The sequence below is a fragment of the Mus caroli genome, unplaced genomic scaffold (assembly GCF_978045245.1).
Source record: "Mus caroli unplaced genomic scaffold, Mus_caroli_1 scaffold_5, whole genome shotgun sequence".
In the NCBI taxonomy this organism is placed as follows: domain Eukaryota; kingdom Metazoa; phylum Chordata; class Mammalia; order Rodentia; family Muridae; genus Mus; species Mus caroli.
The window spans coordinates 146,170,256-146,195,779 of record NW_028227260.1 but is presented as its reverse complement, the minus strand read 5'-3'; the positions used below and the strand labels follow the sequence as shown (position 1 = coordinate 146,195,779).

Sequence of the window (25,524 nt, the reverse complement as noted above, 5' to 3'; positions counted from 1 at the left end):
GAAACTAAAAGGATAAGGGGACTGGAGAGATGGCTCAGTAGTTAAGAGCACTGACTCTTCCAGAGGTCCTGAGTTTAATTCCCAGCAACCACATGGTGGCTCACAACCACCTGTAATGGGATCTGATGTCCTCTTCTGGTGTCTGAAGACAGCTACAGTGTACTTATATACATAGAATAAATAAATAAATAAATAAATAAATAAATAAATAAATAATTCTTTTAAAAAGGGTAAAAGAATGAAAAGTGATGTGTGTGCGTGTGTGTGTATATCTCAAACATTAATTAAAAGAAATTATGACTGGTTGTATAAGATAAGATAGAGTGCAGAGAAAGGAAAATCACCCACATCAAAGCGAGCCTTTGTAATTGGATAAAAGCATGGAGACAGCAAATGGACATGGCATTTGTAATGTATGCGCAGCAGCCAACAGAGCATAAAAACCACGGAAGTCAAAACCCGCTGGAACTGAAAGGAGAATGGACAACAACATTTGAAATGTCAACATTAGTTTATCAACAGCTAAACAGAAAATCAGCAAGAGTATAGAGAAACTCAGAAGAGCATTGTTCACTAGCAGAATCCAATCAACATTTATGCAATGCTGTACCTGACAGTAGCAGAATGTGCCTCAAGAATCCAGAGTAAAAGGGAAAACAAACCAAAAGCAAATATACAACCACCAAACTCAGACACTATTGCATACGCCAGCAAGATTTTGCTGAAAGGACCCAGATATAGCTGTCTCTTGTGAGACTATGCCAGTGCCTAGCAAACACAGAAGTGGATGCTCACAGTCAGCTATTGGATGGATCACAGGGCCCCCAATGGAGGAGCTAGAGAAAGTACCCAAGGAGCTGAAGGGGTCTGCAACCCTAGAGGAGGAACAACAATATGAACTAACCAGTAACCCCCAGAGCTCTTGACTCTAGCTGCATATGTAGCAGAAGATGTCCTAGTCAGCCATCAGTGGAAAGAGAGGCCCCTTGGTCTTGGCAAACTTTATATGCCCCAGTACAGGGGAACGCCAGGGCCAAGGAGTGGGAGTGGGAGTGGGTGGGTAGGTAGGGGAGCAGAGTGGGGGGGTATAGGGGGCTTTAAGGATAGCATTTGAAATGTAAATGAAGAAAATATCTAATAAAAAAACAAAAGCAAGAAGGAGAAAGAAAATCATAAAGATGAGAGCAAAATTAAATAAAATTAAAATAGTAAGACAAGATTGGGTGTGGCGGCACACATCTTTGATCCTAGAACTTTAGGGGCTGAGGCAGATGAATGTCTGAGTTAGAAGCCAGCCTGGTCAACATATTTCCTAGCTTGCCAGAGCTACATCATGAGACTCTGTCTCCAGAAGTGAGCAAGCAAGCAAGCAAACAAAACAACTGCCCCATTAAAGAAAGAAAGAAAGAAAGAAAGAAAGAAAGAAAGAAAGAAAGAAAGAAAGGAAGGAAGGAAGGAAGAAAGAAAGAAAGAAAGAAAGAAAGAAAGAAAGAAAGAAAGAAAGAAAGAAAGAAAGAAAGAAAGAAAGAAAGAAACAAGCAAATAAATAAATAATTTTTAAAAACCACCATTAAACACAGAGTTGGTTCTATGAATTCATCAACAAGCTTGATGATGAAACTCCATTTAGATGAAGAAAGAAAAAAACATGAAGAATAAGAAAGGGTACCATGGTCAGTGTGAAAGCCAGGTATGGCCTGACCAATATCAAGAATGGACTACAGGGGCTGGTGAGATGGCTCAGCAGGTAAGAGCACTGACTGCTCTTCCGAAGGGCCTGGGTTCAATTCCCAGAAACCACAAGGTGGCTCACAACCATCCGTAATGAGATCTGACTCCCTCTTCTGGGGTGTCTGAAGACAGCTACAGTGTACTTATGTATAATAATAAATAAATCTTTGGGCCGGAGCAAGCGGGAGCGACCAGAGCAGCAGAAGTCCTAAATTCAATTTCCAACAACCACATGAAGGCTCACAACCATCTGTACAGTGTACTCATATACGTAAAATAAACAAATAAATCTTTTTTAAAAAAAGAAAAAAGAATGGAATATGGGATGTCACTACAGGCCACGTCAGCATCAAAAAGGCCTGAGAACTTTGGTGGGAATGCTACACATACTGATTTGACAACTAGAGCAAATAGACAGACTACTCAAAGGGGGAAGAAAACATAACTACAATCTACCCAATATGAAATTGGTAATTCAAGCCAGGCGGTGGTGGCGCACGCCCTTAATCCCAGCACTTGGGAGGCAGAGGCAGGTGGATTTCTGAGTTCGAGGTCAGCCTGGTCTACAGAGTGAGTTTCAGGACAGCCATGGCTATACAGAGAAACCATGTCTCAAAATAACCAAAAAAATAAAGGAAGGAAGGAAGGAAGGGAGGGAGGGAGGGAGGGAGGGAGGGAGGGAGGAAGGAAGGAAGGAAGGAAGGAAGGAAGGAAGGAAGGAAGGAAGGAAGGAAGGAAGGAAGGAAGGAAGGAAGGAGGAAATTGGTAATTCAAGGGGCAGGAGAGATGCTTCAGAAGTTAACTGCACTGGCTGCTCTTCCAGAGGAGCTAGGTTGGTTCCCAGAACCCACATGGCAGCTCACAGTTGTCTGTAATTCCAGTTCCAAGGGACCTGACACCCTCACACCTCACACAAGCATACATATAGGCAAAATATCAATGCACATAGACTAAAAATAAATTATTAAAAAAATTAACAATGAAATAGGCCATTTGAATATCTCTATGACTATCAAGGTAATCAAATTTGTAATTTAAAAACTCTCCCCAAAATAAATATCAGTAGCCATATGGACTCACTGGAGAACTCTACCAATGCTATATAGTATCTTCCAAAAAAAAAAGAGAATCAAGTTCCCAATTTATTTTCTGAAACTAGCGAGCATCACATCTATAAGAGTAGACAAAGACTGCACGAACAGGTTCTACAAACCAATTCCCATTGTACATATACATGTAGAGATAATCAGCAAAAATATTCTCACATAGAATTGAACATATATGAAACATACAAATATATAAAAGAATTATGCAAATGATAAAGTAGACTTTATTCCAGGGATGTAAGACTAGCTCTAAAACTATTCAGTGTGATCCACTGTCCTACTAGTTTAAAGAGGAAAAATCAGAGGTCGCTGAGATGGCTCAGGGGATAAAGGCAGATGACACTAAGCCTGACGACCTGAGTCTAAACTCTGGGACCTCCATGGTGGATGTGGGGGACCACCATCTTCAAGTTGTTCTCTAACCTCACAGTCACACTGTGGCTGACCGCTCATGCACATATGCACACTAAATAAATAAATAAATGTGCCCATTATACTTTTTAAAAATTGAGTATATTTCTATACACTATTATGTACATGTACAAACCAAAATTAAGTATAAATGCCATTTATGAATATTTGAAATAAAACAGAACATGTTTCAGAAAGAATACAGAAATAGCCAAGAAGCACACAAGAAGATTCTCAGTATCACAAATCATTTGGGAAACACAAATCAAAACTGAACTCGGGGCTGGGGAAGTGATTCAGTGGGTAAAATGCCCAATGCAAAAACAAGAGTGTGGATCCCCAGAGCATGTGTGAGAGCTTTGTACCGCTGTCAACATCTGTAATTCCAGTGATGGGAGGTGTGGAGACAACAGGATCCTGAGGCCTCATTGACCACCAGGCAAAATACCAATGCACATAAACTAAAAATAAATTATTAAAAACAAAATAGCTAATTTGAATATCTTTCTAGTATAAATGGTGAGGTTCAATGAGAGGCTGTCTTTAAGGAAAGACAAAGTTAAAAGATAGAGAAAAGGGATTCTGATATCAGCTTCTGGTGGCCACGATGCCAGGTTAGTACATGCACACATATATATCCACATACTTGCATGCATATATGCATGTCACTGAGATACCACCTCACATCTATTAGGATGGCTACTATGTAAAAAGAAGTGTTGGCAGACTGATGGGACGGCAAGAATGGCACAGACTCAGGGCACCAAGAGGAGAGTCTGGGGCTGGAGAGATGGCTCAGCAGTTAAGAGCGCCAACTGCTCTTCCGAAGGTAGTGAGTTCAAATCCCAGCAACCACATGATGGCTCACAACCATCTGTAATGGGATTTGACTCCCTCTTCTGGTGTGTCTGAAGACAGCTACAGTGTACTTACATATAATAAATAAATCTTTTTTAAAAAAAGAGCAGAGTCTGTTACTACTCCAATAGGGACATTGGAAACTACTATTATGGACAAGGGCACCCAATGAAGCCTCACTGAATCCACATGACTCCCAATTTACTGCCCAACTATGGTCTCTGCCAAAAAATGGAAATCTATCATCCTCACAAAGCCAATGCTGAGGAGGTAACCAAGTACCACAGTGATGAATGGCTACATCAAATTCTTGCCTTCTATTCGCTCAGATAATCTGTCTGAATACAGCAAGCAAATGCAGAGATTCAGCGTTTGTGAGGACTGTCCAGTATTTGATGGCTTACTTGAGTTCTGTGAGCTGTCCACAGAGTCATCACTCTATTGCAAGTGCTGTGAAACTTAACAAGCAGCATCGCTGTGAACTGGTCTAGGGGCCTGCCCCATGTAAAGAAGTCTGAAGCATCTGGTTTCTGTTACATCAATGACATCGTCTTGGCCACCCTCAAATTGCTAAAGTATCACCAGAAGGTGCTGTATGTGGATATTCATCATGGTGATAGCTTGGAAGAAGCCTTCTGTACTACCGACTGGGTCATGACTGTGTCCTTTCATAAATACGGAGAGTACTTCCCAGGAACTGGGGACCTATGGGACATTGGGGCTGGCAACTATGCTGTTAACTATGCACTGTGAGATGGCATTGATGATGAGTCCTATGAAGACATCTTTAAGCCAGTCCTGTCCAAAGTAATGGAGAGGTTCCAGCCTAGTGCAGTGGTCTTACAGTGTGGTTCAGACTCCCTGTGTGGGGATCGGTTAGGATGCTTCAATATGACCATTGCAGGGCATACCAAGTGTGTGGAGTTCATGAAGAGTTTCAACTTGCCTATTCTGATGCTGGGAGGAGGTGGCTACACCATCCGTAATGTCGCTCAGTGCTGGACTTACGAAACAGCGGTGGCCCTGGACACAGAGATCCCTAATGAGCTGCCGTACAATGACTACTTTGAGCACTTTGGACCAGATTTCAGGCTTCACATCAGCCCTTCCAGTATGACTAACCAGAACACTAACGAGTACCTGGAAAAGATCAAGCTCTTTGAGAATTTAAGAATGCTGCCCCGTGCCCCTGGAGTCCAGATGCAGGCCATACCTGAGGATGCCATCCCAGAAGACGGTGGTAATGAGGATGAGGAAGACCCTGACAAACATCTCCATCTGCTCCTCTGACAGACGCACTGCCTGTGAGGAAGAGTTCTCAGATTCAGATGAGGAGGGCGAAGGTGGTCACAAGAACTCTTTTAACTTCAAAAAAGCTAAAAGAAGAGCCGGCCGTGGTGGCGCACGCCTTTAATCCCAGCACGCAGGAGGCAGAGACAGGCGGATTTCTGAGTTCGAGGCCAGCCTGATCTACAGAGTGAGTTCCAGGACAGCCAGGGCTATACAGAGAAACCCTGTCTCAGAACACCCCCCCCCCCAAAAGCTAAAAGAGTCAAAACAGAAGATGAAAGAGAAAGATCCCGAAGAGAAAAAAGTCACAGAAGAGGAGAAAACCAAGGAGGAGAAGCCAGAAGCCAAAGGGGTCAAAGAAGAAGTCAAGTTGGCCTGAGCAAGGTCTGCAGCTCCATCTTCTCCCCAAATCCTCACTTTCCCTCAATTTCTCAGATTTTATGTTTTCTATTCCTCTGTGTCTTAATATAAAATATATTAAATATAATGTCCCCAGGGATGAGTTAGGAACCAGGGCCAGGTCCCAGGGCAGTGGTGCTGGGAGAGCTCTTCTCAGAGCTACCTTGTCCATCCTGCTCTAAGTTTTAGTTTTGAACCAGAAGACAAAATCCTGCACTGCCGAGTGCCTGCTTAGAAGCTCTGCTAAGATGCCCCTATTAAGCTTTTTAGAATGGGTGGCTGGGTCTTCTGGGACCCCTTTTCAGGCTTGGGTGATGTCAGCCATTCTTAGATTGGTTCTGTTTCTACCTTCCCTCCTGTCCTGGGCAAGCAGAAAACTTACATTTCCCCATCTTCCCCCAATTCTGCAGGTGGAGGCTGTTAGCCTAGCTTCTTTTTTGAGATAGTTGCATTTTGTGAGACTCTCTGTAATAAAGCAGCACATCTCTATACCCTCCTGAAAAAAGAAGTGTTGGCAGAGATTCGAATCCTCTGCATTTCTGTGGAAATGCAAAATGGCACAGTCGCTATGGAAACCAGTGTGACAGTTAAAAGTAAAAACCAAAACAAAACAGAATCAGAATTAATAAAAAAAGAAAATAGCGACTCTCGCTACTTGGCCTGACAGCCTGCGTATAGCATTGTAGGAAAGATCTTGCCACCACAGAGAGGATCCTTGGGGCTCCTGGTACTTTTTCTTACACCTACAAGGAAAGCTAGAATTATCTGGATGTAAAATGTTGGGGTTTGTTTGTTTGGAGACAGGGTCTCACTGTGTAGCACCAGTTGGCTTGGAGCTTGCTATGTAGACCATGCTAACGTCAAATTCACAACCATCTGCCCCCCCCCAAGTACTGGAATTGGGGGTGTGTGGCAGGGAATGGGTAGGAGGCATTTGAGACAGGGTTTCTCTGTGTATCCCTGGCTGTCCTGGAACTCACTCTGTAGACCAGGCTGGCCTCAAATTCAAAAGATCTGCTGCCTCTCCCTCCCAAGTGCTGGGATTGAAAGGGTGTACCACTCTGCCTGGCTCAAAATAAAATGTCGTTTGTTTGCTTTTATTTTTAAAGAGAGAGGGGAAGTAAAAATCTTCTAAAGAGCCCAAAGTCTATGAGTCTATGAAGAAAAGTTTTCTTTGGGGTGATTTCAGAACTGTTGTCAAGTCAGAAGAAGGATGTACAAGCATTCTTTGCTACTTTTTCTAAAGTCAGTCTTGATACCTGCTATAGAGAGATGTTAATATTTACATGTGACTAGCTTAAAGAACAGTCTTCCCTCAGAACCTTTTATAAAATTTGCAGTTCTTGGCTGGAGAGATTGCTCAGTGGTTGAGGCACTTGACAGGTAAATATGAAAACTGTATTTGGACTCTCAGAATCCATACAAATGCCAGGTAGATTTGGCAGCCCACATGTACTTCCAGCGACAGAAGGTGTAGGCAGAGCAAGAGACTAGCCATGCTAGTTGAGCCCGTGTTTCAGTGAATAGGTAGAAGAGTAATGGAGTATAATTCCCAACATCATAGGGGTAGGTGAGGGGTGGGGGTGCCCCACATCTACAACAAAGCATGCATATGTCTGTGCTTGCGAATGCGTGTATGTGTACACACACACACACACACACATACAACAGAAATGCAAAAAAAAAAAATGCAGCAAGGAGTTTGCTTTCTAGACTTAGGCATAAGGGAGTCCAAAAATCTTACTTGGTGAGCTGATTGTGTAATCATGTAGTTTAACTGCAATATCATCCATCTAAAAGATTAACACAGTTTTAATCTGTACTGGAGAGGAATGTGAGATGAAAAGATGTCAGGACCATCTAGATGCATTTTTGCGATAGCTTCTTATTCTTAGAGAAAACAGCCTTGATCTCAGATATGTTTACAGGATAATGATCTCCACATGACCCACAAAATATCCCTAGCATTGAAGATAGGGTTGCAAAATTGAAGACAAGTTTCATCCGGTCAGAAATGTTTTGTGTGGACAGACTGTTGTGGAGTTCCTGTTGGGGGAAGGTTGGAAGAGCAGAGCAGCCAGAGTTCCAGGTGTAAGGATGGAGAAAAGCTTAAACAGAGACTACAGACCAATACCCATTTTCCCTATCTCTAAAAACGTAGGAAATGCCTCTCCATGTGTGCACAAATGTGTATGTGTGTACGTGTACGTGTACATGTGTGTGTGTGTGTGTGTGTGTGTGTGTGTGTGTGTGGCTAGGGATTGAATCTAAGGCCTCACACTTGCTACATAAGTCCTCTAACACTTAACCATATCCTCCAACCAGGAAATATAGTTTAAGATGTGAAAGAACCTTAATTTAGACTAAATTGGACTGTGTGTGGACCAAAAGGCCCAAGGGAAATACATTTTGAAGTTTGTGTGGACGACTCATGACAGACCCCTCTAAGATGGAATGTTCAGGGGCAGATGAGAGAGACTGAGAAGTCATTAGTGTGGCTGGTAGGCATGAGCCCACTTTTGTCCCATGTCATCCATTGTAGAGGTTCTAGCTATTACCCCAGAAAGATTTGACCAAGCTTTGTGGGTTGGTTGAGACCAGGACACCCACTGTTCAAGTTAGTTGGCTAATAGCCCACTGATAGAACAATTTGTTTTGTTTTGTTTTGTTTGTTTGTTTGTTTTAGAAGAATATGACTATGTAGCCAGTAACCAAGAAATGGGGACATGTTCTACATACGGAGCAAATGGGGGAGAGGCTCTGGAGCACACAAGGATGGAAAGGGAGCGTGTGGAACCCTGAAGCAGGAACCACAAGCAGCTCAGTAGGAGCTGGGCTTCAGGCTGGGGACCGAGAAAAAGAGGGGCTTGGGAATAAATTAAGGAATGATAAGCAAGAAGCAAGTTTTAAGAGGGCTTTCCCAATTTCTATTCCATGGTGTGTGTGTGTGTGTGTGTGTGTGTGTGTGTGTGTGTGTGTGAATACAATGGAATAATAGTCCTGTTCCATTGACCAGATTATTTTATACAGGACTCTGTAGACTGCAGCAGGCCCTCCTACTGACCTTTGCAGGTACTGATGCCAAGTAAGGAAAGGAACATGTGGCTAGGGCCTCAGGGAAGCCTTAGATGATATTAGTCCCCACAAATAGAAAAAAAATGGAGTTTCAACCTCAAAGGTTCATGTGTGTGTGTGTGTGTGTGTGCGCTGCGTGTATTTGTGCAAACTCGCATATGTGTGCCTTTCTTAGTGACTCCGCACCCTACTGAGGCAGAGCCTCTCATTTGAACCTAGTGCTCACGTAGTTCGCTAATCTAGCTAGCCAGCTTGCGCCAGAGATCCTCTATCTCTGTTTCATTGCAAATGGGATTACAGTTAGGTTACTGCACCCACCTAGCATTTACATGGGCACTGGGATTCAAATTCTGGCCATCATGTTTATGTTTCAAGCACTTTACTCAACCATCCTCTTAACCCAAATTCCACATCTATAAGGAAATGAATCTTACCAGCAATGTATAAGGCTTTGCTAGTGGTTCCTGGGGCTCAGATGAGAACACAGCCTACCGGTAATGGCTGAGACCTTGGTTTCACTCTGGTGAGACTGGGCAGTAGACTCAGCTAACTTGTACCCACAGAACTGTGAGGTGATACATTTATACTATTGCAAGCTACTAACTTGGTAATTTATTATACAGCAATAGAAAACTAACATAGAGGGCTGAGGAGATGGATTGGTGGGTAAAGCTATTCAAGTATGAGGACCTAGGTTTGGATCCCTACCCTGGCATCCAGCTCCAGTGCTGGGGACAAGGATTCCTGGGTCTTGCTAGCCAGCCAGTCTAGCCAATCAGTCAAGTTTAGTGAGAGACTTTGTCTCAAAAGCTAAGGTGGAGAGTGATTGAGAAAGACACCCAATACTGACCTCTGACCTCCACATGAATGTACAGGCACACCTATACCCACTCATATGCATACACAAGAAAACTAATATAGAATGGCTAGACTAGATCTAGGAAGATCCAGATTTAAAACAACCCCCTCCAAAAAAAATGATGGAAGACAGTACTCCATTGGATAGATGGATCCCAGAGGGTAGGAATCTCATTTGGAGCAACCTTGGAGGAAGATATCCCAAATCCTACCTCCTGTGCAACTGTCTTTAACTAGCCTTGGCCACTTTAAGACATTGACAGGATGGAGTATAGATTGGTCCAACCTCCACAGAAGTTCATTTAGTAAGCCAAGTGTGCTGACACACACTTGCAATTCAGGCATCTGAGAGGCTGAGGCAGGAGCATTGAAGAGGTCAAACTAGGCTGTATAGTGAGACTTTGTATATCTCAAAAAGGAAAAAGAAATAAACTCAAGTCAATTTAGCAATATGTATCAAAATAACAAGAATTTATAATATTTTTTAAATTACATTCTATTTATCTATTTATTTATTGTGTGTATGCCTACTATTCTGCTTTCTCATGTGACGTCATAGACAACTTTTGGGTTACTTTTTATTGGTGTGATAAACACCATAACCCAAAGAAAAATGGAGAGAAAGGAGCTCATTTTATTTCAGCTTACACTGTTATTTCAGTCACTCACTGAGGGAAGTCAGGGCAGGAATTCAAAACAGGAACTTAAGCAATAACCATGGAGGAGTGCTGCTTACTTGGCTTGCTCTCCATGGCTGCTCAGCCTGCCCTCTCATATAACCTAGGACCATCTGCCCAGGGGTGGCACCGCCCAAGGTGGGCTGGGCTCTCCCACATCAATCACTAATCCAGAAAATGCCCCCACAGGCTTGCCTATAGGACATTCTAGTGGGGGCATTTTCTCAGTTGACCCTAGCTTGTGTCAAACTGACAAAAAAAAAAAAAAAAATTAACCAGCACATGATCTCTCCTTCTGCCACGTGGATCCTGGAGATTGAACTCAGGCCCCCAGGCTTGGCCCAGGTGACTTTACCCACCAAGCCATTTGACTGGCTTTAGTTTATGCTCTTTGATTCAGTTATTTCATTTCTAGGAATTGACTCCACCCAGAGACATACATTAGCAGACATGGGAGGTGATCTGTACTGGGTATAACATTATACAGGACTGCGCAGCTGCTCAGTCAGTCAATAGGTATGAATCGCCAGTAACATAGAAAATAATCTAAATGCCTGTCTGTAGAGATGCCTTGATACATTGCTGTACAATTGAATACTCCTGAGGACATAATGAAGGAGTTCTATATGAATCAACTTGGAACGATTTCAATACATTTTTTTTTTAAGGAAAAACAAACCACCCACACAATGGTAAAAGGAGAAAAACGAGGGTCCAGGCTTGGTTTTGCTCATTCTTGAATTAACCCTCCTGGAAGGCCCACAATGACTGCCTGCCTGGAGAGGATGGGAACTAGAGAAGATGAGGGACAGAGCCACTCACTAGTGTTTGTGGATACATTTTTAGTTTATTTTACTTTTATTTTTGGGCTAGAGTCTACTGTATTCCAGGCCAGCCTCAAACCGTGTAGCTGAAGATGACCTTGAACTTATGAGCGTCCTGAGTGCTTAGGACTAAAGGCCTGAGTTATCACATTGGGTCTGTGCTTTGGGCTGCTAAGTAAGTGCTCCGTTAACTGAGCTGTGGCTTCCTCCCTTATGTATTTTGTTTTTGAATCACATTGAACTATCAATTATGTAAACTATTGTTTACATGTATTTATTTCTAAGGGTTTTTAAAACCATGTGCATGTGTGTTTGTACAGCCGCATCGTATCTCCCTGGGGCTGGACTTACTGACAGTTGTGAGCAACCTGATCAGGGTGTTTGGAACTGAACTCAGGTCCTCTGCCAGAACAGGACACACTCTTAACTGCTGAGCCATCTCTCCAGCCTCCAATGAATGTGTTTTAAATGAAAAAATTTAAAGAGGCTTTGGAGCAGTAGAGCTCAGAAACCGAGAGATCGTTCTAGCACCACCTCTTCCCAGTATTAACTGCAGTACCAAGCCTGGTGCCCAAGCTCCTCCCACCCCAGCCGTCTCCCACCCCAGCCGTCTGCGGATTTTGCAGGGGCGTCACTAGCTTTTAGAGGAGTCACCCCTTAACTTTCCCACCCCAGCTCTCTGGGCAGGATTTAGGGGCTGCTTTTTTTCCCCAGAGGTCACCAAGGCTCTCCTGTTGCGCCCCCAGGGCCCCTGATGGCAGCTGAAAGTCACCCCCAGGAGGGAAGATCGGAGGCACTGGCTAACTGCCAGACCCCAAGCATTTGGGAAAGCCGGGCATTCAAAGAACCTAGCCGAGCCTGTCTTGCAGGTCTGCGCCCCCTCCAGCAGGCCGGGGATTCCAAAGGGATACATCAGTGCTAACAGAGCTGTTTACTCTGTCCACTAGGGTTGTTTGAGACACCGACCCCATCACATACTTCGCTTATCACCTCTGTCCCCCGTAGTCATTCCTCGCTCTTCAGTACCTCCTCCCCCTGCCTCTTTCGGGGCTTTGGGCCTTGATCTGGTCCTTTTGCTGCTAATCGCCTTCCGGTAGCAGACAGGACCCAGCAAGAAACAGATAACACTCTCCACCTGGGCAATTTAAGAATTTAATGAAGGATTGTTCCCGAGAAAGTGTGACAGGATATAGGGAAGTCACTCGGCTAGGGCAGTCCCGCGTGACAAGAGGCGGTAGCAGCGTGGGAGAGGCGCTGGTGTAGCTGAAGCAGTGGTTGGCTGCCTCAGGCGGGTGGTTCCCAGGACTCTCAGTGAGAGGCCTTGGAAAGCTACAGTGCCGGGTCTCAGACTCCTTGTTTCCAGCCCAGTTCCCAAACCCAACAGAGGCCACTGGAGCCCACTGATTCTGTTCATGGGGGCCAGCCTCGCTGGTACAGGGCATGGTGGGGATGGGCAGAAAGTAGATCTAGAGGACGAAAGGAAAAAATCCAACACCGCCCCCCCTTCAGAAAAGCTTCAGACAAAGCTTTTCAAACACCAGGACGCGGAGGGGAGTGGGTGGCAAACTTGGCATGGTAGCACATACCTGGATCAGACCCATGTTCAAGGCCATCCTCAGCTACATAATGAGTTCGAGACACCCGGGCTAAATGAGACAGGCTCAGAAAAACAAAACAAGCAGACTGAAGAGATGGCTCCGCGATTGAAAGCACATACTGCTTTCCCAGAGGATTTAAGTTTGGTTTGCAACACTTATGTCAGGCAGCTCCGATATCATCTGAGGACTGCAGCCTCAGAGAGGACCTGGACTCAAGTGCACATACTCTCACAAAGACACAAACATACAGATAATTAAAAAAAAAAAAAAAGCAATATAACAACAAAAGGAGTCATATAATGAGTTTTAATAGCCAATGTCTAGCGTCACCAGTTCTTATCCCAGAGCCAGTCCCACACTCCTGCTTACCTGTCTTCACCATTTCACAGCAAATGCTAGGCCTTGTATTGCTTCATTTGTCAATAATTCATGTGCATGCAGAATAAATGAGCCCCGGGGGACTTTCTCATGCTAGCCAGCACCCGCAATCCCAGCACTCAGGAGGCAAAGGCAGTAGGGTCATGAATCCTAGGCTAGCCTGAGCTACAAAGAAAAGTCTGTGAAAGAAAACAAGAGATGTGGAGCTGGAGAGACAGCTTGGCAGTTAAGAGCAGTGGCTGCTCTTCCAGAGGACCCCAGTTTAATTCCCAGCACCCACATGGCGGCTCACAGCTGTCTGTAACTCCAGTTCCGGGGATCCAACACCTTCACATAGACAGGCAGGCAAAAGACTAATGCACGTAAAAATAAATATATAAGAATAGAAAAGGTGAAAGTAATGGGTTTCAGCGATGCTCATTAGTGAAACTAATGAATAAAGAAAGCATTAAGTAAAATCAGGCCTGGAAACTTTCTAATAAATGAACCAGGCTCGTGGCACCTTGAGACGACACACACGCTATCCATCTCTTGCTGTGGAGTGACCCAAAGTACATTACAGTGCCTATTAAATAATCCCACCTATAACAAAGCGTCAATAAGTTTCTGTGTCTAAAAGAGCAGATGAGTGGAGTGACTGCCTGCAGAAGCAATCAGCCAGGGTCAAGGATCAGCCTGCATTTTCTTTCTTTTTTTTTCCTTTCCTTTTCTTTCTTTCTTTTTTTTTTTTTTTTTTTTTTTGTTGTTGTTGTTGTTGTTGTTGCTGTTGTTGTTTTGGTTTGGTTTGGTTTGGTTTGGTTTTTCGAGACAGGGTTTCTCTGTATAGCCCTGGCTGTCCTGGAACTCACTTTGTAGACCAGGCTGGCTTCAGAAATCTGCCTGCCTCTGCCTCCCAAGTGTTGGGATTAAAGGCGTGCGCCACCACCACCCGGCCAGCCTGCATTTTCAATAAGTCAATAGCACGGAAGTAAGGTGGAGATAAGGCTGTTAGTGAATAACAGGAACTTCCGAGCCCTGGTAACCAAGTGGAATGTAGGATCCTTGCTTAGGTCTTAAGTATGTCTTTCTTATCATTAAGGACCTTTGGATACAGATTAAAGTGAGATGATGCTGTGGAATTATTGATGCTGGGAATGGAATTCAGTGACAAAATGCTTGCCTAGCAGGCATTGGGCCTCAAGTTTGAGTCCCAGCCCAACAAATGAAAAAGAAAGAAAAAGAGAAGGAAAAAAAGAAAAGAAGGAAAAAAGGAGAAAGAGACATTTGTTGTTTCTAGAACTGGGGATTCAAGACCTTGCACATGCTAGACAAACACTCGACCACAGAGCTACAGAGCCCAGTTATTCGTTTTGAAGATGCAGCTGGGCGTGGATGGAATTTAAAACAACTTCCATGACTTTACTAGGTAGAAATGCTTATAGAAGCATTTTTTTGGATGCCACAACATGGTCTGGGTTTTGCTTTAAACTACTCTGACAAGAACAAAGTGTGTCTCTACATAACAAATGCCTTAAAGACAGTCATTAATTCCTTCAGAGAAAAAGATTTCTGTCTCCATTCCAGACTGAGCGGTTTTAAATAATTTTCAGAGGATACTGGATGCATACACCCACCTTCACGGGTTTCTATCTCCAGAGTCTACAGGATTTAGTTGGCTACATCATGTTCATCGCTATTTCTCTCTCCATTTGTCACAGTGTATATAACATGCCTCTGAGAGTCTGCCTTTTATAGACCATTGACCAATCATAGCCATTTTTAAAAAGATTATGTAGTGTTCTGCCTGCAAATATGCCTGCATACCAGAAGAGGGCGCCAGATCTCGTTATAGAAGGTTGTGACCCACCATTTGGTTGCAAGGAATTGAACTCAAGACCTCTTGAAAAGCAGTCAGTGCTCTCAACCTCTGAGCCTTCTCTCCAGGCCTCATAGCCTTTTTTTATTTTAATTTTTGTTTTATGTATATGTGTGTTTGTCTGTGTGTGGGGGGGGCACCCTGTGCATATAGTGCCCTCAGTTGTCAGAAGAGGCGTCTGATCCTCTAGGACTGGAGTTATAGACAATTGTGAGTTGCCATGTAGGGGCTGGGAATTGAACTCAGGACCTCTGGAAGAACAACCAGTAGTCTTAACCACTGAGCCATCTCCCCAGCCCCAGGTCGTAGTCATTTTTGATTCGATCAATTAATTCATTTGTGTGTATGAATGTGCATGCACTGTGTGTTAGGCTACACATATGTCACAGTGCTCCTGTGGCAGTCAGAGGCCCAACTTGGGTGTGAGTTCTTGCCTACCCTTTGTTTGAGGTACTGGCTCATATTGCTGCTACCCTGCACCCTCTGGACTAGCTGTTCTATGAATTCTGGTTGGGAGGACAGCTATTCTCCTGCTGTCTTGCTGTGAGAGTGCTGGACTAGTTCTCACTCCTAGCCTTTACTTGGGCTCCAGGGATTTGAACTCAAATTGACTGAAAAGCTTTTTTTTTTTTTTTTTTTTTTTTTTTGGTTTTGTTGTTGTTGTTTTGTTTTGTTTTTCGAGACAAGGTTTCTCTGTGTAGCCCTGGCTGTCCTGGAAATTACTCTGTAGACCAGGCTGGCCTTGAACTCAGAAATCCGCCTGCCTCTGCCTTCCCAGTGCTGGGATTAAAGGCATGCGCCACCACTGCCCAGCAACAGCAGAATTATTTCTTAAATCCCTAAAGTTCAGTGCTTTCAAGAGGATTTGCACTGAATTCAGTTGGCACATGGCAATTTTGCCAAGGATGGGTAGATTTAGTATTACCATGTGTGTTTTTGTGTGTATGATGTGTGTGTATGTGTGTGTGTGTGTGTGTGTGTGTGTAGTCATGCCGGGTAATATGTGGAGTAGGGCAGTCAGGGAACAACTCTATAGAGTCCTTCCGTGCAGAAAAAAAAGACCCATTTATGTAAGATAAAAACAAAGGAAACTTTCAAAAATTCAAACAAGAACAAGTGCTGGAGTACGTGAATGAGGGCATTCAGCAAGGCCACAAGATATGCAGTCAAGCCAGGCATGGTGGCGCACGCCTTTAATCCCAGCACTTGGAAGGCAGAGGCAGGTGGATCTCTGAGTTTGAGGCCAGCCTGATCTACAAAGTAAGTTCCAGGACAGCCAGAGCTATCCAGAGAAACCCTGTCTCGAAAAACCAAAAAGAAAAAAGAAAAAAAAAAGAAAGAAACAGATGTGCAGTCAAGGCCAACCACAGTATTTCTAACAGTTTGCAGGGTGATTCTTACATAGTTGCAATTTGAATTCTTTTTCTTTTCTTGTAATCTTTTGAGACAGGGTCTCATTTATATAGCTGTGGCTATCCTGAAACTCACTCTGTATACTAGACTGGCCTCAAACTCACAGAGATCTATCCATCTCAGCTTCTGGAGTGCTAGGGTTAAAGGCATGTGCCACCATGTTTTAAAGAAGCCACAACTTTTAAAAAGATCATCTGACTAGCAAGATTTTGCTGAAAGGACCCTGATAGAGCTGTCTCTTGTGAGACTATGCAGGGGCCTAACAAACACAGAAGTGGATGCTCACAGTCAGCTATTGGATGGATCACAGGGCTCCCAATGGAGAAGCTAGAGAAATTACCCAAGGAGCTAAAGGGATCTGCAACCCTATAGGTGAACAACAATATGAACTAACCAGTACCCCGGAGCTCTTGACTCTAGCTGCATATGTATCAGAAGATGGCCTAGTGGGCCATCACTGGAAAGAGAGGCCCATTGGTCTTGCAAACTTTATAAGCCTCAGTACAGGGGAACGCCAGGGCCAAGAAGTGGGAGTGGGTGGGTGGGGGAATAGGTAGGGGAGCATGTAGGGGACTTTTGGGATAGCATTGGAAATGCAAGTGAAATAAATACCCAATTAAAAAAAAGATCATCTGCATAGCTCTAAAAATGAAATCACTAGATAAAAATTTAATAACACATCTATAGGCTCTAGACACTAAAACTATTTAGAAACTAAGAAGGTAGGACAAACAGGTAACGAAATGGAAATATAAATTGGAAGATTCAACATAGAAACAGTGCAAGTGCCTCCAAATGACCTGAGGCTGTCAAAAACTTGTCAGAGTGGTTTTTTAGACAAGTGAATTTTAAACTGGAAAGGCAGTCACTAGCATAAGTGAAACAATTTAAAGAAGAACAAAGTCTGAAGCATCTTCAATTCCTATTTTTTTTTCATTTATTTATTTATTATATGTAAGTACACTGTAGCTGTCTTCAGACACTCCAGAAGAGGGCGCCAGATCTCGTTACGGATGGTTGTGAGCCACCATGTGGTTGCTGGGATTTGAACTCTGGACCTTCGGAAGAGCAGTCGGGTGCTCTTACCCACTGAGCCATCTCACCAGCCCCTCAATTCCTATTTCTAAGACTTACCAGGGGCTGGAGAAATAATTCAGTCAGTAAGGTGTTTGCAAGCACGAAGATCTGAGTTCAAAGCCTACCATCACCTAAGAAGCCAGTTGCTACTGCAACAGGTGTCTGTCATCCCAGCACTGGGAAGGCAAGAGACAAGCAGGTCTTTGGAACCTGCTGAGCAGCTAGCCTAGACAAATCGGTGAAGCCCATGTTCAGTGAGGGACCCTGTCCCAATTGTGAGCAGTGGTGACTGAGAGTGACACTGCATGTTGGCCTCTGGTCTACATACACACATACACATATACATACACACCACACATACACATTCATATATACCACACATACATACACACCACAATACACACACATGCATACACACCACACATACACACCAACAAAAACATACATACACACCACACCTATATATACACACACAGATATACACCCAATACACACACACACCACACATATATACCACACACACACATACACACTACACATGCATACATAAATACATACCACACATACATACACACATCACACACATGCATATATACACAAATACACACACCATACACATACCACACCACACATACATATACACACACCTCACATACACACATACTATACACACATACACACACTTTACACACACACATACCACATACGTATACACACATATCACACATACATACATAGCACACACACACACCACATGTGCATACACAAACACATATGCATGCACACACCGTACACACACAAGCACACAAGGCTTACTATGGAGTTATAATCATGGAAGTTGCTTGGCACTTTGCAGAGGTAGCTACATAGACCAGTAGCCACAGAAATCAATGGAACAAAATAGAGAAGCCAGAAAGAGAGCAGTGGAAATGTGGACAACTGATTTTTTTTTTTTTTTACAAAGGTGTGAAAGCAATTCAGTTGAGGAAAAATTGCCTTTTCAACAGGAAGCGGAAGCCTTTAGAAATCAGGGGAAGGCGGTGGGGGGGGCAACTTAAACTTCTCATCTCACATAGAAATCAACTCAGAAGGAAGAGAGATTTGAATATAAGACAGAACTATGGGACATTTACAAGGGAAAAGGGGGTAGGAGAAAAATGTTCAAATTTAGAGCTAGAGAAATCATTTGTAGAGTTAATATCAAAAGCACAACCGGTGAATGGAGAAATACAAATTTCATTTTGTGAAAATCTATTTTTCTCAAGATGAAAGAGCCTGTGGAGAAGCTAAAGGGGCAAGTTTTAACTTGGGGAAGGTATTTGCAAAGCCCACATCTGATAAAGGATTCCTATCTAGAACATGGAAGGAATGCATGAAACTGTACCGTGAAAGATGAAAAACAATAATTAGAATAGAGAACTGGACCTTCACCCAGAAGACACAGAGCCAGCACACCTGCGTGAAGGTGCTCACCTGCAGGATGTAATGGAGAAGTGGATGATAAAATGCACCCATTGGAATTGCTACGGGCTGCTGGCAAGACCAGATGCTTTCAACCGCAGACTGCTGGAGCCTTCAGGCACTGCTGGGAGGGACACAAAGTCAGGCCACAGCTGCCTCCGACTTACGCAGATGCCTTAATAATTCCACCTTCAGGTGTTTACCCCATAGCAAGAGTCATCTTAAGTAAGAGGGCAAGCCAAATCAGACCCAGAATTTTCTCTGGAAGGGCCCACAGGCTAAGGACTGCTTTTGACATTTTTTTTTTTAATTGCCTAAGAGAGGAGAAGAGGAAAGGTCAGTGGGGACCATCACTGGCCTACAAGGACAGAGTTTTACTCAAATGTGAACCTCAAAACCATTACACTGAGGGCAAGAAGCCAGTCTTGGAAGGGGAACCCCTGTGTGATTCTTCTTCTATGACAGTCTTAAAACTTCAGTGACAGGAACAGGTCAGTGGTGTTGGTCATGAATGAATGGGATGCTGTAATGTTCAGGCTCCTTATTGCACTGGTAGTAAATATAGTCTAAGATTTGTGTGCTTTTACAACAAAGGATCCATTTTACTGTATGATCAGTGGGCTGTTTGTTTGTTTGTTTGTTTGATGGTTGGTTGGTTGGTTTTGGCTTCCTTTTTGTGACAAGATCTCAAGTAGTCCAGGGTGGCCTCCCAGAAGCCAAGCTAGTCTTGAACCCCTGATCTTCCTTTCCTGAGTGCTGGCATTGCAGGTGTACACCACCATACCCAAGAGTTTTTATTTTCATTTATTCTGCTTATTTATGTATTTAGGGGGATTGGTTCAGTTTGGTTTGGGGTACATGGGGACACGCATACCACAGCCCATGTATCCAGGCCAGCAGACAAAATTGTAGGAGTCAGTTCTCTCCTTCCCCCTTTACCTGGATTCTGGGATCAAACTCAGGTCATCAGGATTGGTGGCAAGCTTTTTACTTGCTGAGACATCTTGTCACCTCATCCTGGCAAGTTGTTAAGTAAAATGCTAAAAGGAAATTCTGAACCACTCAAACATTTGGTAATGTGTAGGTCCCTTTAAAGTAGATCATGGGGTTAGAGATATAGCTCAGTAGTAGGATTCTGGCAAAAGGCCTTGGCTTTGATCCACAGCATGGCAAAAACCAATACGTGGCTTGTGAAATTTGCAATTGTGCTGGCAAGGGTTAAAGAGAACAAAATAAAGGCAAGGATACCCACCATTTGGGGGCAGAGTTTAGGCTGGCTAGTATCCCCTCTCAGGCTGTTGGCCATTACTGCAGAGATGTTACTGTAGAATGCCTTTCAACAACACAAGGAGTAACAGTAAGGTAGTGAGAGCCACAGATCTGGAGACAGATGGAGGATCATTAGACAAACCGCACATAAAGGTCCTTCTGTAATCTCATTGCTTCTGGGGCAGCATTGCCAGCGAAGCCATTTTGAGCCTCAGTGATACTCTGGCATGAGTTAGGTCAGATGGTGACAAGTCATTCTCGGGATAAGACATATTTTCAACTCTCAGAAGCGATGCCTAAAGTACCACTGCAGAACAATAGGGCTCAGCATTTGTGGGCAGGTGCTGCTGGGAGTTGGGTTTCCCTCTGGTGAGCCTCTCTCACATACACAGGCCTCAGAAGCTCGGGTACTTCTGTTAACAGGGCCCTGTGGTAATGAACATTCTAGTGTTACCTCCAGATGGTGGCGGTGACGAAGAATAACTCTAATCCCGATTCATCCAATTAAAGACTTCCCAGTTGAGCCTTGCAGACTAATGTGATAGTGTTTTTCTTTGCCATCCAAGGACATGGCTCTCTCCCTAGTCTTCCTCAGTCCATTAAAAAAAATTTCCTTTTCTTTTTATCTATGTGCGTGCATGTAAGTACACTGCATGCATGCAGTGTCCTCATAGGCCAGAAGGGCGTCAGATTCTCTGAAAATAGAATTACATTTGCTTGTGAGCTGCCAGGTGGGTACTGGGATCAGGACTTGGTCTTCTGCAAGAGCAGTCAGTGCTTTTAACTGCGGAGCCATCTCCCCAGCCCCTCAGAGTCCATTTTTGAACATTAGCTGATGAGAGGCTGGGGATGTGGCTTGGCAACGGAGCTTATCCTGGCCTGGCTTGTTCCATCCCGTGTTCTCTCTCTCTCTCTCTCTCTCTCTCTCTCTCTCTCTCTCTCTCTCTGTAGTTGATACTGAGGGAGAAAATTCAAAGTCCATCCTAGACTCTGTATGTGTCTCTTAGTTACTCTTTTATTGCTGTGATCAGACACCATGACCAAGGCAACTGATAAGAGAAAACGTTTCATTGGTGGCTTGCTTATAGCTTCAGAGAGTTAGAGTCCATGATCATCACGGTAGGGAGCATGACAGCAGGCATGCCCCAATTGCACTGGGGCAATTACACGCATGAAGCAGAGAGAGCTAACTGGGATGGCAATGGCTTTTTTTGTTTGTTAAAGATTTCAATATTTATTATATGTGAGTACACTGTAGCTGTCTGCAGACACACCAGAAGAAGGCATCGGATCCCAATTACAGGTGGTTGTGAGCCACCATGTGGTTGCTGGGATTTGAACTCAGGACCTCTGGAAGAATAGCCAGTGCTCTTAATCACTGCGCTATCTCTTCAGCCCGGCAATGGCTTTTGTTTTGTTTTATGTTTTGTTTTGTTGTTGCTCTTTTGAGAAAGGAGCTTGCCACATAGCCCTGGCTGTCCTGGAACTCAGTACGTAGATCAGGCTAATGTGGAACTCAGAGATTCACCTGCCTTTGCCTCCTGAGTGCTGGGATTAAAGGTATATACTACCACTCGCAGCTAGGAATGGGCTTTTGAAATCTCAGAACCCACTCCCAGTAACATACCAGCAAGGTCATACCTCCTAATCACTTCCAATTAGTTCCACCAACTAGTGACCAAATAGTCAGACTAATGAGCTTATGGGGGGCATTGTTATTCAGGCCATCACAGTGTGTGTAGTCTATGTGTGCAGGAGCATGTGCACATGTGTATGAAGGCCAGAGGTCAAGTAGAGCTAGCTTCCTCAATGGTTCTCCACACTATTGTTTGAGACAGGGTCTCTCACTGACCTTGGGGCTCACTAATTTGGCTAGACTGCCTGGCCAGCAAGCCCCAAGGTTCTTCCCATCTCTGCCACATTTATCAATTCTTAGCTCATTTTTCTTTTTTTTTTTTTTTTCTTTTTTTTTGGTTTTTTCGAGACAGGGTTTCTCTGTGTAGTCCTGGCTGTCCTGGAACTCACTCTGTAGACCAGGCTGGCCTCGAACTCAGAAATCCGCCTGCCTCTGCCTCCCAAGTGCTGGGATTAAAGGCGTGCGCCACCACGCCCGGCTTAGCTCATTTTTCTATCTGAGCCTCCGCAGAGAGATTCCAGGCCCATGTCAACACATTTGTCTTCTATGTCTCTGCTAGAGATGCACCCAGGTTGTCATGCTCACACAGCAAACATCTTACCTACTGAATCACCTCTCCACCCCCACCTTACCATTCTACATTCTTTCCAGTGTTTCTGAGTGGCTACAGATATCAAGAGAAGAAAAACACATTTTTTTTTCTATATCTACCTTAGCGCAGGAAGCCTGGCAAACGCAGAAAGATGGAGAAAGAGGTCTCTTAGGCAGCCTCCATTTTGCCAGGGGGAACTTGGTGGTGGTGTGGAGGATGGGTTGGTGAGAAACCATTTGGATGTTTTCCGGAGAGTGTTCCTCACATGATCAACACTGGCCTAAACTTAAAGACTAAGAGGCAAAGCCAGGGCCTTTGATCCTAGCCTGGGTGCTGGTTAGGTTCTCCAGGACCCCTTAGATGCTAATAGTCAGGAGGAAATGCCTGTGAGATAAAAGAGGTGCAAGGTGGGTAGGGCCAGCCTCAGAGCACAGCCTTGGAAGAGCAAGACCTCAGCTTAAAACAAAAACAACCAACTAAAACCTAAATTGTAAAGGAATAAAAGAGACTCGAAATAAAACTGTGCTAGGAGTCCATGTCACCCCACTGGACATGATGTGAAACAAGAAAGAGTGTGGACGGAGGTGCGAGGTGGGAGGAACCCTGATTCACACGAGTGTAGCCACAGGAGAAATCACTATGGAGGCACCTAAAATCTAGTCAAGACAGAACTAATATATGATCCAGTTATGCTACTTCTGGGAATCTACTCAGCAATGTAAGCCGCTTACTCTAGAGATCTCTGCATACCCTCACCCTTTGTGATTCACAATTTGTCATTCACAATAGTCAAATCATGGGGTCAGCCCTAGTACTTATTGGCAGATGAAACTGTAAAGAAAAACATGGTTCATATACACAACAAAGGTCTTTTTTTTATTTCTTCCAAAGATTTTATTATATGTGCATATGTGGTTTTTTTCCTGACCCGTGTATGTATATGTACAGAGACCAGAAAAGGGCCGTTGGTACCTTAGAGTTACAGACAATTCTGAGTTGTCATATGGGTGGGTGGTAGGAACTAAACCCACGTCCTCTGAAAGAGCAGCAAGTGTCTCTAACCATTGAGCTACCCCACCAGCTCCTATATTGGAGTTTTATTCAGCATAAAGAATGAAATGATGTCATTCGCATAAAATGGATGCATCTAGAGACCATAAAATTAAGGAAAAGGAGTCAGAATTAGAAAAAAGACTGTGGTGTTCTTTGTCTAACACGTGAATCCTAGATTTAAAAATCACAAAACAACACTTAAAACAAAAACGGGAGTATTTAGGCCACAGGCAGGATGGGAGGGAGAGAGGAGGAGGTCAAAAGATATGGAGGGGACAGATATAAAGTAGGAATAGTCGCTCTAGATGAAACCCACAGTTTTGTAGAAATAATACATGGAAACCTTTTTGAAAAGCGCTGACTCACAGTGATGTCAGCAACATGGTAGAAGAAGCCTGCGACCATTTTGCCTTCCCACGGGGTCACAGTGTCCACATCAATGTGGGGATGCAGAAGCCAGCCAGGTGGCTCCCATATCCCAGGAGAGTGGGACAAGAGCTTCGCTGGGAGAGAGCTTGCTCGCTCTCATCATCACAGGCCCACACTAGGGAGAGGGGGTTAATTCTTGATGCCCTAACTGCTCCCTGGGAAGGGCGAGACAGGGCCAGACTGGCCTGGATAGCAAACATTCTGACTTTCTGAGGTCAAGGGCCACCTGAGGGACTGGCTTCTGTCTTGCCTGTCTCAAGAGTGCTGACACGACTCAGCATGCTTCAAATGCCACGGGTCCCTTGGAAGGAGAAAGAGCTAGGCAGACTGCAGTTGCTCCAATGGAAAGCCTCCCCAAAGATAGCACACAGCCCCCAGTGCTCCCAGGCTAGTCCTGGGGAGAGGGCAGATAAGCAGATGCAGCCAAGAGGTCAACATCAGGGTTTCTTGGGGCTGCCTAAGGGACTGATTTCTGTGTCATCAGTCTCTGAGTCTGATAGGTCTGGTTCCCCAGGGGCAGCTGAGTACTGGAACCAGTGTGCAGGGGACAGGCTCTCAATCTGTAGGTAAAGGGGGACTGAGCTCAACATTTCTGCTTTTTACGGACCTAGTTTCCTTGTTCTCTGCCTTAGAGCAAGGAGAGAACTGAACAAACACCAGGTGCTGAGGGGTGGGGGAAGAGCCAGAGCCCTGTGGCTCACTCCAGAAGGCAGCACAAAGGCTGGAAGCAGATGGATAGGAGAGAAAGCAGGGTAGCCATACTTGGGCTGGACAAAGACTATCAACATGAGACAGAAGGGACAGTTCACTGAGAAGATAGAACAAGCCTAGTTCTATATGCAGACAGCATCAAGTATTCAAATACACAGGGCACACAGATTCATGTAGTTTGGCTGCATAAATAGCTCAAGGCTTACGGATGTATATGGCTCTCTAAAAGCCCTGGGTTTGATTCCCAGCATCCATGTCCTTGGGCAGCTGTGAGCCGCCTGTAATTCCAGCTGCAGGAAATATGACATCTTCTGGACACTGTGAGCACACGGGAAACAAAGGAATAAAAAGCAAGAAAATTAACATTCATGTCACTTAAAAGGGGAAATTGCTACCAACAAGGTAACCATAGAACTCTCCGCTGCACAGCAATGAGACATATGCACTTCTCAAGCACACATTCTCTAGGACAGCTCACGTGTGTCAAAAGAGGTCCAACCAAGTGAAGAAGGCAGAAATCCTTCCCAGATGGAGGGAGGGGCAGAGGGAGAGGAAATGCAATATACCAAAATATATGGGATGCAGCAAAACTAGTTCTAGGGGGGTGTTTAGTGATTTAGCCAGTTAGTGATACATAATAGTGTAGCCATACATTAAAAAGGGAAAGACCCCCATCAGCACCACCACTTCAGGAATGGAGAGATAGCTAGCAGTTACAAGTGCTTCCTGCCGGGCAGTGGTGGCACACGCCTTTAATCCCAGCACTTGGGAGGCAGAGGCAGGCAGATCTCTGAGTTCGAGGCCAGCCTGGTCTACAGAGTGA

General features: G+C 44.3%; 1 long non-coding RNA gene and 1 pseudogene across 1 annotated transcript in view; one reads left to right on the top strand and one right to left on the bottom strand.

Annotated features, from left to right (window-relative positions):
• LOC147004844 (uncharacterized) overlaps nt 1-25,524 on the bottom strand; it is a 233,769-nt gene that overhangs the window by 141,182 nt on the left and 67,063 nt on the right. The window lies entirely within an intron of this gene.
• Nucleotides 3,993-5,775, top strand: LOC110286721 (histone deacetylase 1-like; annotated as a pseudogene).